This window comes from Triturus cristatus, chromosome 1_1 (genome assembly GCF_964204655.1).
Source record: "Triturus cristatus chromosome 1_1, aTriCri1.1, whole genome shotgun sequence".
Taxonomy (NCBI): Eukaryota; Metazoa; Chordata; class Amphibia; order Caudata; family Salamandridae; genus Triturus; species Triturus cristatus.
Window position 1 is genome coordinate 717,601,498 of NC_140579.1, and position 13,846 is coordinate 717,615,343.

Genomic DNA, 13,846 nt, shown 5'->3' on the forward strand with positions numbered 1-13,846 from the left:
TTGCCTGGTGATCTACTGTCAAAAGGAGGGTAAGGATTTTAAACCTGACAAATTAAACAGGCCCAAATATTGGGTTTTGGGCTGCAGGTTTACAGTGCATAAAGTACATGACATGGTGTTGTGTGTCACCGCTTATTCACATATGCTATTGTTTTGTCTATGCTTCTTGTGCTTGATGTACAGCGAGTATATCTGATGGCTTGACATGTGCATTTTTTTATTTGTGCATTTTTTAAATTTTTTGTATGTTTTGTTTTATGTTGTTGCTTTTATACTATTACAAGTTCCCCTGTGTTGTGAAGGGATGCGTATGACGATATGTATCGTTACATAACAGTTGGGTGGATTTGGTATAATAATAAATTTCACAGATATGGTTTTCATACTGTGAGGAAGACAGGCAGCACTTTACCAGTGCATGTCTAAATTGGCTATAATGGTATTACAGAAAACAAAAGAGATCTATCAGGATCAAAGTGTGTCACCTGCAGTTAGTCACGTTACTGCCCCTTCCCTTAAAGGAACAGGCAGCCTTACATTTATGTATCCTTGATTGGACCTAAGGATGAAATTATAGACCTGTGACTCAAGGTGGCCTACTTTCTATATTACATTAGTTAATGATGTTCTGTTTCCTAAGTAGCATATGGCTTTTTGTTCCTTAAAAGAAAACCAGGTTTTCATTTTTCCCTGAAGAAGGAACTGGAACATTAGCTAGGATTACCGTATATGGTGTAGTCGCCTGCGGTAGAGTTAAAATGTGTGTAACTTTGGCCTTTGTGTATCACCCGTACTCTTGGTGTTGTGTCACATGCCTGACTATCACCCAAATAATTTTTTTGTTCTTCCTATAGATTTTTTTCTTTTGTTACTTCTCCCCTGACCAATGCCGCATCATGCTTAGTTATTGGGGATTTTAGTTGTGTCCTAGTTCCATTTCCCTTTTCCGTATTCCTTTCACCAGTCAGCCCATTTATCATTGTAGGTGTATTGTTCAGGTTCACGCTTCCAGACTGCAGTGATGTACCAGGGACCCCTGGTAATTCCCTTTTGTATGACCAGACTGGTTTGCAAGAATTTTCCTTAGGCCTACTTCAATGTTTTCCAGCCTGACTGTCAGGGTAGTGATAGACTGGTTAACTGACTCAATATTATAGTAAGACAAGTTTTCCATCTCAATAGGAGATATCTTATGTTTACCTTTTTGAACATGACAAATTTTCAATGTCTATTTTTAATTTGGTTTTCAGTTCCCTTCTGTTCCTGCTGCTTTAATTTTTGGTGGGATCAGATGTGTCCTAATCATGCAAATATCAGGACCCTCTAGTTCTTGTCTTTTGTTTGCACATTTGACTATTAGCCTGTGTATTGCATAGTGCACCTGATGAACAGTTTTTAAAGGAAGGTTTCTACATGTCCCTGATAATCTGTATCATGTGATTTCTCTATTGAGATGTTCTAAGATAAGGAGGAACACCTAGACTTAATCATTGAGGAAAATATGTGTTTACCCCATTAGACAATGCCACTGTGTGAGGAAATCGATTCAGATAGAATTCTCATGTAGCTATAGATGGCAGAGAATAATGGAGAGAACCCAATTGAAGATGCTAGAGACCCTGTTTTGCCCTTCTGCCTTTGTCTTTGTATTCTATGCCCATGGTGTATGGCTACTCCTTTGAAGATTGCAGACCACCTGCTTGCAGTCCCCTTGTTAAAAACCATGAACTGTTTTTGTACTAAATTGAAGGAAACTAACAACTGTGTCACATTTCCTACGTCACTAGATTCTGCGGGTATCAAGTCATAATAACCCGCAGAACATTGATTTAAGCCTAATTCCCATCAGTGACAGCTACAGATGAAATACGGACGTCTTGGCCCTACAGTCTCAGCACCCAGAAAGTAGCAAAGCTGGACAGCGATCGCCAGCGCATGGTATCGTACTTGCTCCATCAGACGGCGTTGGACATCACAAAACCAAAGTTTCAGTGTAAAAGAGCTAAAGAGAAGGATTCCTGTTGTTGATGGCAGGGCTGGTTTGAGGCTTCATTTCTCTACCTGTCATGTGCTGGTAACCTCTGACAGTGTGCAGTCCCTTGAGCCCCTTGGCCTGAGTTTTGGCCACATAAACCCTTTTCTTTGCTCCAACGGAACAAGGGCAGTGTACCGGAGATTTCAAGGTTGGAAAAAGGCACTATATTGTGGTGCCCATGAAAGAGCAGCTTGAGCGTCCTCCGACACTAAATAATGAGTGTTGGAGTCTGAAAGTGCTGCTGAGCTTGAGCTATTTCCCAATTAATAGTGCTTGGGTCTGCATGAGATGATTTGTGCCCTTGATCAACGAAGAGCACATTGTTTGTAGTGTCTACCACAGAGGAGGGACACTGGTGCATTGCCTTAAGACATTGAGACTTTCGAGTGAGCTGTGGGTGTTTGCCAGGAGGGCACTCCAACTAAGCAGTACTTTTCTCACGAAGAGGCCTGAATTGAGAGGCCCAGCGCGGAAGAAGACAATAGAAGCAGATTTGATGGACAATAGAAGCCTTCCAAAGAGGCTTATAACGGACTTTGGGCACAGTTGCAAATATAGACTGAGTGATTGCCTATGTAAGGGCAAAAGGAGGGTCTGTGGTTCCGTGAATTCTGTTTTAAATGTCATGATTCTGTTATGATTTTGGTAACAGCAAACCGTAAACAGTGAGTTCAGCAAATACGAGTGTTTGCGTCATGTTACACCAATGGATTCACTGTGTATTTTAAGGTTTTGTTCTGAACCCTTGGGTTCCATTTTGTGCATGGCAGCCATTTTGTGGTTGCCCTTTACATAGGCCCTGACTGTGGCTGAACAAGTATTTAGGACACATTCACCTTAGCTTGGGTTTGTGCTGACTCCTGCATGACCTGGCGAAAGCTGACTCTATTGCCTGAGGCCGACCTTGCCAAGCCAGTTCCTGCCCTTTAGCTGATCAAGATTAAGGTTCAGAGCACAGGACATTGTAAATATTTATTACACACAAACATGCCTTATCCTATTCCTATCTGTTTCTGTTCCTGTTTTTATGGTCTATTTACGATGGGGAGGTGACCATTTTTATTATGGGTTTGTCCAGCTTGTCTAAAGAAGAATGTTGGTTTTGTCCGGTCTTTTTACCTTTGTCGACTGTAACCTTTATGAAACCCTGTAATTATAATGTTTTACCCATATCCTACTAAAACCCCAAAGGCTACTCACCTGTTGCCTCTCTAGCTTTTTCATTTGTTTAGGAATGTGACTGGTACAACTCCCTTGCATGCCTAGGGCATAATAAATGGTATAAAAGGTCTGAGCTAAGACCATTCTAGAGACTGCCTCATTCAGTTGCTAAGGCTTCTGTGCGACGTAGTCTCACTCATTTGAGTTTAATAAAGATGTCTTTCCATATTTCAGCTTCTTTGCCAAGTTCTTTGTTATATTACCCTGAGAATGAAAATTTCAGTACTGCAGTTCTCCCTGGTTCCTGGTATTACAGATTGGTGCGTCCATGATGTGGATACAGGAGACAGCTTACCTGTGAAGCACAAGGCTTACAGGGCAACTGACAGGGTCAGAGCCTGCATCAAAGAGGAGGTCTCAAAGATGCTTGCTCTTGGGGTAGTTGAGTCCTCCAGCAGTCCTTGGGCCAGCCCAGTGGTTTTGGTCCCAAAGGCTGCAGCGCCGGGTGCCACACCCGAACTCCGGTTCTGTATGGACTACAGAGGACTCAATTCAGTCACAAAGACTGACGCGCACCCCATCCCCAGAGCTGATGAGCTCATCGATCGGTTGGGGGCTGCACGGTACCTCAGCACGTTTGATTTAACGTCTGGGTACTGGCAGATCGCCTTGTCTGATGGGGCCAAGGAGAGGTCCGCATTCTCCACACCAGATGGGCACTACCAGTTCCGGGTTATGCCATTTGGGATGAAGAATGCCCCTGCCACCTTCCAGAGGTTGGTCAACCAGGTGTTGGCTGGGCTGACCGCGTTCAGCGCCGCCTACCTGGATGTTATGTTATGTTAAATAGTTTGTAGAGCGCGTGAATCGCCCCCGTAGGGGTCTCTCAGCGCTGGCAGAACTGTGCGAGAATATAAAAGAGATGTCACTCCGTAAACATGGTGGTTTTCAAAATCTTCCTAAACCTGAGGTAGTTAGAGCATTGTCTGAGCGCGAGGGGGAGCTGATTCCAAACCAGCGGGGCTTGATAGGAAAAAGATCTACCTCCCATCCGTGCTTTCTTTATGCTGGGAATAAGTAGCAGAGTTTAGGAGCATGATCTCAGTTCACGGTTAGGGGTGTATCGGTGGAGCCTTTCAGCAAGATGTATAGGTCCGGGGCCCCACAAAGCTTTATGTGTCAAGCAACAGAGCTTAAACAAGACTCATTTCCTCACCGGCAACCAATGCAAGCGGTGGAGCAGCGGAAGAGAGGCTGATCTGAACGGAGCGTTGGTAACCAGTCGTGCAGCGGTGTTTTGCACCACCTGCAAGCGACTGAGGGCAGATTCATTAGTAGCGACCAAAAGAGCATTGCAGTAGTCCATTTTATTCAACACAAGAGCTTGGACAAGCGTCTTGCAAAAAGAATCCGGGAGGAAAGGAAGGGCTTTCCTCAAGATGACATCGCAGTGTTCAGTGGCACATGGAAAGAGCACCTGCAACATCTCTGGGAAGTGTTGATGGCACTGCGCAAGGCAGGCCTCACGATCAAGGCAAGCAAGTGTCAGGTCGGGCATGGTTCCGTGGTGTACTTGGGACACCAAGTAGGGAGCGGCCAGGTGGCGCCCCTACAACCCAAGATCGAAACCATCCTGGCTTGGGAGCCCCCAAAGACCCAGACGGAGGTGAGGGCCTTTATAGGACTCACCGGGTACTACAGGAGGTTTGTCAAGGGGTATGGCAGCATTGTTGCCCCCTTGACAGAGCTGACTTCGAAGAAGCAGCCCAGAAAAGTGATATGGACTGACACCTGTCAGAAGGCCTTTGACACCCTGAAGACTGCCATGTGCACGGCGCCCGTGCTCTTGGCTCCTGACTTCTCCAAAGAATTCCTAGTGCAGACAGACGCATCAGAGCATGGTGTAGGGGCTGTTCTCTCACAGGTGACTGAGGAGGGCTGGGACCAACCTGTAGCCTTCATAAGTAGGAGGTTACTGCCACAGGAACAAAGGTGGAGTGCGATAGAGCGAGAAGCATTTGCTGTGGTCTGGGCGCTGAAGAAGCTGAGGCCCTACTTGTTTGGGACTCACTTCCGGGTTCAGACCGACCACAGGCCCCTCAGATGGTTGATGCAAATGAGGGGTGAGAACCCAAAACTGTTGAGGTGGTCCATCTCCCTACAGGGTATGGACTTTACGGTGGAGCATCGCCCTGGCACAGATCACGCCAATGCTGACGGTCTGTCCAGGTTTTTCCGCCTTAGTGAAGAGGAACTCCCTGGGGTAGGGTAGTTCCCCCCACATTTCAGCTGGAGGGGACACGTGTTAGACCTGGCACCTTGGCGTGAGTTTCCCTTCCACTTTTTGCTGATGTGCCTCATTGTGTTTTGTTGGTGTTAGCTGCTCAGGGCACTGTGCCACTGTTAATCAGTGCCACAGTGCAAGTGCTCCCTTTGGAAAAGTGTATACATTGATTGGTGTCCATGTTTGGCTCATTTGGTTTACTATCAGCCCCTAGTAAAGTGCACCAGGAGTGCCAGGGCTTGTAAATACAAATGCTTCTGGTGGGCTTGCAGCACTGGTTGTGCCACCCACAGAAGCGGCCTAGTAAAATGTGTCTAGGGTCTGCCACTGCAGAACCTGCGTGCAGTCTGGTACTGTCGCACTGACTGCGCAAGTGCACCCACTTGCCAGTCCCTAAACCTTCCCTTAACTACATATTAGTCACCCCTCTGGTAGGCCCAAGGACAGGGTGCATTGTAGGCATAAGGTAGGACATGCCCTGATGTGTGTGGCATGTCTTAATAGTGAATTACAGCCATTTTCGTTTTTCAATATTGAAGGCTACCTGCTCTCCATAGGCCAGAATGGGCTGCTGGAATTACTACACGCTGTAATCCCAGTGGACTCATAGAGCATGGTAGAAAGTCAAGTTTAGTATGCCTGAACTCAGAATAATAAAATACTTATTTTAGTAAAGTTTATTTTAATATCCTGTGTTTGTAAATACTACTTTTAGAAAGTTAGTATTTACTGACCTGGCCATTTCAGTCCGCCTCTGCTTTGTGTGTGTGTTCTGCCTAGTAACACTAAAGGAGCAGGGCTGGGGAATTCCAGGAGACAGGCTGGCTGCCAGGTGGTGGGTAGAGAGATTACACCAGGATGGGTGGGAGGAGTACACCTTTGACTCTGAATAGACCTGTGCTCTGCCACCACAATGCCGGCTCCGCCCCCTGTGGAGCGGCTGATGTCTCTGCCCTGCTGCTGAAAGGAAAGAGCAGAGTCACCACAACAAAGTGCTCCAAAACTGGACTGAGCCAGGCCCAGGCCCCCTGGCGACAAAGAACAAAAGAATTGTGCTATAAAAGAAGGAGCCCTGCTCCTAAGAAATGAGATCCTGTTTGCGCCAAGAAGAAACTCTGCCTGAAGAGAAGGACCTGGGAAAGCTGCATGGAGGACTACTGTCTCTGACCTGTGAGACTGGCCTGTGGTGGGTGCCTTGCTGCAAGAAGGAGAGGAAAAGACTAAAGGAAAATACTTTAGAATCAACTTGTGCTTTGAACAATCTCCAAGGGCATGCTGGTGAACTTGCCCCCTGAACTGCGCCCCAGGAACAGTGGGCGCTACCTTCCCCCAAGGAGAACAGGAGCTGCTGGAGGTGATCCTGTCACGCTGACCCCCAGAGAACCTGTGTGCTCCCCTCTCTCTCCGAGCACCGCGACGTCTGCCACCGGGGCTGCTGTAAGCACTGCCAAGACCGGCCTACCTGGCCCTAGCCCAGCAAGCAACTGCCCCCCGAGCCGTAGCTCGCAACGCAAAGAAGAGACCCCGGACGTCCAAACGCCGAGCCTCTGCGACCCTGCGCCGCTGACATCCCTGTGAGGGCACCGAGCACCTGGTTCGCCACCCTGAGGAAAGCCGACAGCGCTGCAACGCGCTAAGAATCACTCCCGAGCCGCCGCTCCCACTCCTGAAATCATCGTGGCCGCTGAGATCCTCCCCGAGCGCCCCACGAAGCCTCTACCGTCCCCTGGAGATCCGGGACTGAAGCGCGACGTGGGACGCCTTTGTGCGGGACTACGAGGCCACCACGAACCCCCTCTACAAGAACCAAGGTATTGTGATCAGCGCACCTTGGTACGACCCGTAATGTCCTTTGTACGAGCCGTACCTGCATCTGTATGGTCCGTACAGCATCAAAAGCTGGGAAGCGTGAGGTTTGGCACGAGACATCCCGAACGTGTCCGACGCATACCTATGAGGGTACGGTCCGTACGGTTCGCGGCCAGCATACGCGTCCTCACGCGAGAAGCGTGAGAAACGGCACGGCGCGCCCAAATAGCGGTACGAAGCGTACCGGAGGCGCTACGAAGCGCACAATACCCCAAAGAAGCGTATTTTGAATAGAAAAGTGCCATTTTAAGAACTGTGGACTGCCTAAAAGCATTTAAAGTAACTGGATCCTTATTTAAGTGAAAGAACTGTATTTTGACATCCTGCTTGAAGAAATCTTTTATATAAAGAAACTTTATTTTGATAAATACAGCCTTGTGTCTTTGTGTGGTGGGGTGGTGATCATTGTGTGAGATATCTTGAACGCTTAACCTAATGCCCTCTGGAAATCTAGCCTGACTGCTCGCGCCACGTTACCTAGAGGGTGAGCAGGGGTTATTTTTAAAGAGGTAATCCTACGCCCTGACTTAGAGGAAAGGGTCCCTGCTTGTCGCAAGTGCATACCTGCGCCAACCAGAGACCCCGGATTCTAACACATGGTAATTTGTATATGGTGCTTCGGTGGTGTTATACAGGGAGTGCGAAGGTAAATCAATACGGTGTTTGTAAAGTGCAAACTGCTCACCGCTATGGGTTTGAAGGCCCTGGAGGACAGCGTGGAAATTATGTGAGTTATTAAGTGAGCTATTGCCCAGAGTCACATGGTGCTGAGCTGAGCTGCTGCCGGAGCAGGTGATTAAACCGTGAGGCCTGTGCTGTGAACTCATGTTTTCTGGCCGCTGCGGCACACCTGTCTAAGTAGTGTTAGCATGTGTGCATACGTACTAGGAGGAAGTTTTGTTTTAAACAGTGTGACGTCTGTAGGGTGATTGGGGGGTGCTACAGAGGGAGTGTGAAGTTCAATTCTGCCGTTTCCAATCAATGCAGTATTTGTAAAGTGCAACTTGTACGGTTCTGGAGGCGCTGGGGGCCGGCGTAGAAATTAAGTGAGCTATTGCTCAGTCACATGGTGCTGTCATTAGAGTCGGTGTTCAAAGCGAGAGCTCTGTGCTCCAAAGTCAGATGGTGTGGCCACTGCGCCACAGCTGTGTGGAGAATAAATGTTGGCGAGGGTGTTGGAGTTGCCGTTACCTGGCCCTAAAATAGCGTGTCTAAGTTGTCAGTTATAAGGCGGCTCTAAAAAGAGCCCTTGTGTTTATTAGTTGGAGCTACATATAAGTACGGATGCATAGCTTCAGGTTATTCAGAAAAACTTGATTTCCCTGATCTGTGAAGTGTACACCATCACTTCTGTAGATATCAGCCATATCAAAACGTATGTTGTTGTTGTAGATTGACCCCATTTTATGGTCTCTGAGGTATGCAGACACAGCTTTGTTGACATTCTTCCTAGATTTTTCAATCTGAGGACAAAATTGGTTTGACCATTTCCACTTCTGTCTTTGGCATATATTGGAATATGTAAAGACAGTTTGAGGCAAAAGCAAAATCAATTGTCGAAAGGTGTTCTTCATTAGCATTTCCAAACCTACCCCAGTCAATGTGCCTAGGTCGTTTCCACCACAATGCACAATCATGAGGTCAGGGTGTTGGAGATGCTAACAGGTTTTAACCAAAGGCAACAATTGGTGCCACTTCAGTCCTCTCTGTGCAAACCATTTAATGTCCACATTTTTAAACCTAGGTCTAAGTCAATACATCTCTGTTCTGTGTCCAGGTCGGCGTCGTCATCTTGCCCGGCCCCTGAGGAGGGTTCTCGGACCCACGGCTTCCCTCGCCGGATTCGATCTTCTCCCAGGTCGCAAGTGCGCCGCTCACCTCTTGGTAAGTGTCGCAGTTTGTCCCTGAGGGTCGGGTTCCGGCCTGTCATGGCAGGGGCTCTCTGCGGGTGGTGCGGCCCCACGTGTCGTCCCCTTATTCGCCGTTTCCCGGCGTGGGGGCGAGCAGAGCCCAGATGGAGACATATGCGGCTGCTTTGCAGGCCTCGCTGTCTTCTCCTCCTTCCCCTCCTGGGACGTCAGCGGATCCCTTGCAGTGTGCGGGGCCTTCCGCGGCGGCTCCGGCCCCGGCGCCTACTGGTTCGGATCCAGGCTCGGAGAATGTGGTGATGTTGGGGTGCGGCCCTTCGGGGGTCCCTCCTTCGGACCACGGCGCCTCTGCTTCGCCGCAAACTCCCGCGGGAATCCCTGTGGTGTCGCGGGAGGTCGCCGGGGCTTGGGTCGCACCCCCGAGCCCCTCTTGGTCCTCGGGACAGGCGGCGGCCTTGTCCGAGACCGAGGTGACGCCGCTACGGTGCCGGCAGCTGCTGGCCCTGGCAGTGCCACTGGGTCGGCGGAGGGCCCATCTCACCCTGTCACGAGTCGCGGCTGGCTGGGGTCTCCTCATCCCTCCCCGGGCCCTTCTCGTCACTCCGCGCAGGCAGCTGCCTCGTCGGAGGTCTGGTTGGCGCTGTTCCGGCGCCGCCCCTTCGCCACCCCGGCTCCAGTCCAGCTCCGGTCTCCTGCGCCATGTGCTGTGTCGGAGGTCGCCCCGGCATCTCCTCCGGCACCGGTCGGCGACGGTGTCCTTCCTCAGGTTGCGAACTCTTCGGCGCCGGGCCGATGTCGGGTCGTTGACTCGTCTTCGGACGCCTCCTCTTCTCCAGAGATTTGGCGGTTGCTGGTGTCATCCTCGCCGGAGACGGGCCGCTGTGTTGTGGCTTTTTCCCCGACGTCGTCTAAAGGCGGATCCTCGCCGTCTCCACGACCGCCGGAGGAGCCGCTAGTCCCCCACTTTTCGGTCCCTCTTTCTTCATTTCGGCCGTGGCCCTTCCTTCCCCCGGTTGGCTTGAAGGATGGTCACCTTAGCTTGCAGCCGTCACCTAACGAGTAGCTGCTTTCCCCTCCGCGGGGCCCTACAGAGGCGGGTGCGGCTTTCGCCCGCGCTGTTTCCATGGCTGTGGGAATTTTGCGCATGGGTGATCCAGCTACCCATTTCCCCGTAGATCATCTTCTGGAGGGTCTCCATCAGGGCTCTGGTGGTAGGGAACTGTTGCTTCTCTTCGAGGGTTCACTCCACTCTTCTCTCTTGGGGACTTGGGGACGTCCCGCCACGGGGGATCCGGTGCCCCAGCACCTTCTGCACCGCCACCATCCGGCACCGCGTGATCCGGTGTGCCTTTCTCTTAAAACTTCGAACAGAGGCCCCCTTTGGCAGTCTGCCTTTCCTGCTTTGCCGCTGCTGTTGTCTCTCCCATCACGGGAGGCTCACTGGCTGGACTCCTGGGGGCGCAATATGTTTGCCTCAACCGGTGTGGCTCTGCGGGCCCTTAACACACTGTGTGTTTTGGCTAGGGCCACTTCTTGCTTATGGGACTCAGCGGAGTCCCTTATGTCTGCCGCTTCGCAGGAGGGTGCCTGTGTGGATTTGAGGCACCATGTCTTGGATGGTCGGGAGCTGGCAGCGTTTATCCTTCGCTCCTCTCTGGACATCTCGGAGGAGCTGGGCCGTGCCATGGCTTCTTCGGTTGCCCTTCGTCGCCATGCCTGGCTTTGGGACAGTGTGTTCCCGGAGAATGTTCGAGAACGGCTGGTGGACCTTCCCTTCGATGGTGCTCTTTTGTTCCATGCCCCTGCGGACTCAGCTATCCAGAGGTCTTGGCGGGGCTTCGTCCTCCACCTCCTCCTCCCCCTCCTTCTTCTCCTCCTCAGTGACCTGCGTGTTGATCTGGTTCTTGGAGCTGTTCTTCCATTGGGGCGGGTCGCCCCGGTTGTCTGGCTGAGGTTGTGGTCCTGTTGGCTGCTGGCCAGCCCTTTTTGACTGTGTGTTTTTCCTTTGGGTTCTTCACACCATGCTGGGCCTGAGATTGGGCCTTCTGCGTTTCCCCTCTGGCTGCTTGATAGGCCTCTTGCGGGTTTTTTTTTTTGCCGCAGGTCTTTTTTGTTGTCCTCTGCTGCGGAAGTTTCCTCCTAAGAGGTTCCCATGTTTTGGGTTATGACATACCCTATGTGGGGCAGGGTTGGCTGCTATATAGCCCTGGTATGTGCTGGGGAATTGTGGTCGCCTGCGGGCTTCTGCTCTTCGTGGCGTTATGGTATGTTGCAGCTGCAACCTTCTTCTTCGCCTTTTTGCTTTGAGTGTTCGTTCTGTGGTGTCCCTGGCATCTGGCGGAGCTTGCCAGTGCCGCCCTCTTGTTCTATCTGCACCATTGTGCCTTCCTGGGGCTACGTGGGACTGTCATCCTGCCTTCTCCGTTGCTTCCAGTGTACCTTGCACTCGGTTCTACCTCTTCTCCCTGTAGGGGGGATGGTCCCTGACTTCTGGACCCTCTTGCGGACGCAGTATGTCCCTGCAGGGCGTTGGACAATTCTTCCTGGGTGACCTTGAGTTCCCCTTTTCGGCTCCCGCCTGCTTCTTGCTGCCGGCGCCATCCTGTCTGGGATTGCCTTTGCTCTGCCTCTTCTCCTTGGAGCCTCTAGGTTGCTCTTGTCCTTCGATGCTCCTTTCCTTGCCTTGGCCTTGGGTGGAGGTTTTGTTGCCTCACGTGGGCGTGTAGTGTTTGGCCTCTTTGCGCCTTGCCTTGTTTCCTCTGCTGAGTGAGGACAGGCTATCTTCTTCTTCTTCTCTTCATTTCCTGAACCTACCCTCCCCCTCCTGGGGTTGGTGGCCTCCTGCTGGCGGGGACGGGTCTCCTCATCCTGTTTTTGGACACGGCCCCTGGGCGGTTCTCTGTTCTGCCCAGGTGGGTGGGGTCCTCTCGCAGACCCTCCTTCCCCTTGGGTATGGCTAGGGTATCTAGTCTACGTGATGGAATCTGTGGCTAGTAGTCTCAATCAGATGTACGAGTTACTTACTTTTGGTAACGATGTATCTGGTAGAGACGATTCAAGCCACAGATTCCTTCATGGCCCGCCCTTCCTCCCCGTTCTGCGAGGGCTTGTGATTTGGTCTTTTGCACTCGCTTCCCTGTGGGTGGCTGTGTCTTCTAGGAGTACATTCTTTCCCTCTTTCTGTTGGGCTGTCCCCCCTTTTTCCTCCCCATTGTCACATGGGAGGATAGGTTTGCGATCCTTGAGGTTGGGGTCTTTTGGCTGTGCCTCTGCCCTTGTTCCTGATGGGGTTGTCATAATCTGGGATGGGGATGTCTTGGAGTTTTGTCGTTCTCTGTTTGTCCCCAACTGGTTCCCCTTCCTTGTCTTTGGTTGGGGTCGTAGTCCTGATGCTTGTTATCGTGCCATTTTACATATGTCCCTTGTCTCCGGGGGGGGGGCTGTTTCTGTATTGGCATGGTTGCTGCTCTGTCCTTTATTCTTTCCCTGCCTTTGGGTACTGCAGTGTCTGGCACTGCTCTTTTTGGTGGTGTTCCTCACCATTCCTTTTTCTGCTCTTTCGCACACTGTTCCTATACTCTCACAGTTTTGTCTGCGGGCTCCGCGTTGTGGCGCGGAAAAGTTCTCAGAAGAAAACTGACATAGGCACGCCTGGGTGGGACTTATGTGACCTCGCTGACGTCACGTACGCGGACGATGCCTGGGCGGAGTCGCATGATGCCATCCTCCCGGCACGCAGGGATGCTGGCCAAAATGTTTTCCGGATCCAGTCACATGCCTGGGGATAATTCTACGTGAAGGAATCTGCGGCTAGACTCGTCTCTACCAGATACATCGTTACCGAAGGTAAGTAACTCGTACATTGGGTACTAAAAACTAGGGTGCATATTAGTTGCGTGAAAAAGCATGTTTGTCATTGGTTAATAAAGAGCAGTCTAAACGTGCTTAGCTCAACCAGACGTGATGCTTGCATTTGGAAGGTACATTTGGAACGTAAAACAATGGTAAACTTTTAACCCACAGGTGCCGTTAAATGTTCGAGAGTATGCTGGGAAAAAAACGTTACGTTTCAAAAAAATCATGAACTTTTAACCTGCCGGTGTCGTAGAATGTTCCAGAAAGTGTGGTGATTAAATAGGTTGAACTTCTGACCTGTATGTTGCGCGGAGTATTAAGTAGCTTTTCAGATGGAAAATTCAAAACTAACCAATGGAGATAAGTTTTGGAATGTCGATGAAGGAATGAAGTATTCTGATTTGTTCTTTACATGTATTTATATGTGGAACGACAGAGAAATTGTGCCATTACTGGTTACGTTCTTGATGAAAGCGGTGCATTACATGTACTGTGTGACAAAGAAAGAATTGCATGCGTGTGTGCCATTTGAAATCTGCATACCAACTACAAAGGTGAGGTAGAAGTTAACAAGGTGTTTTATGTGTTCTGTAGTAGTGATTAAGTATTTGAGGTGATATTTTTAAGTTTGAAAGTATTTTTTATTTCAAAATAATATACTGTTAGTAAAGTGTGGTGTTTCATTGGTTATAACATATGCATAAAGTTTGACCTGTTGTTAAATAAGTACTTTATATATGTTTAGGAATTTTTCACAAAGAAGAAATGTAGTTT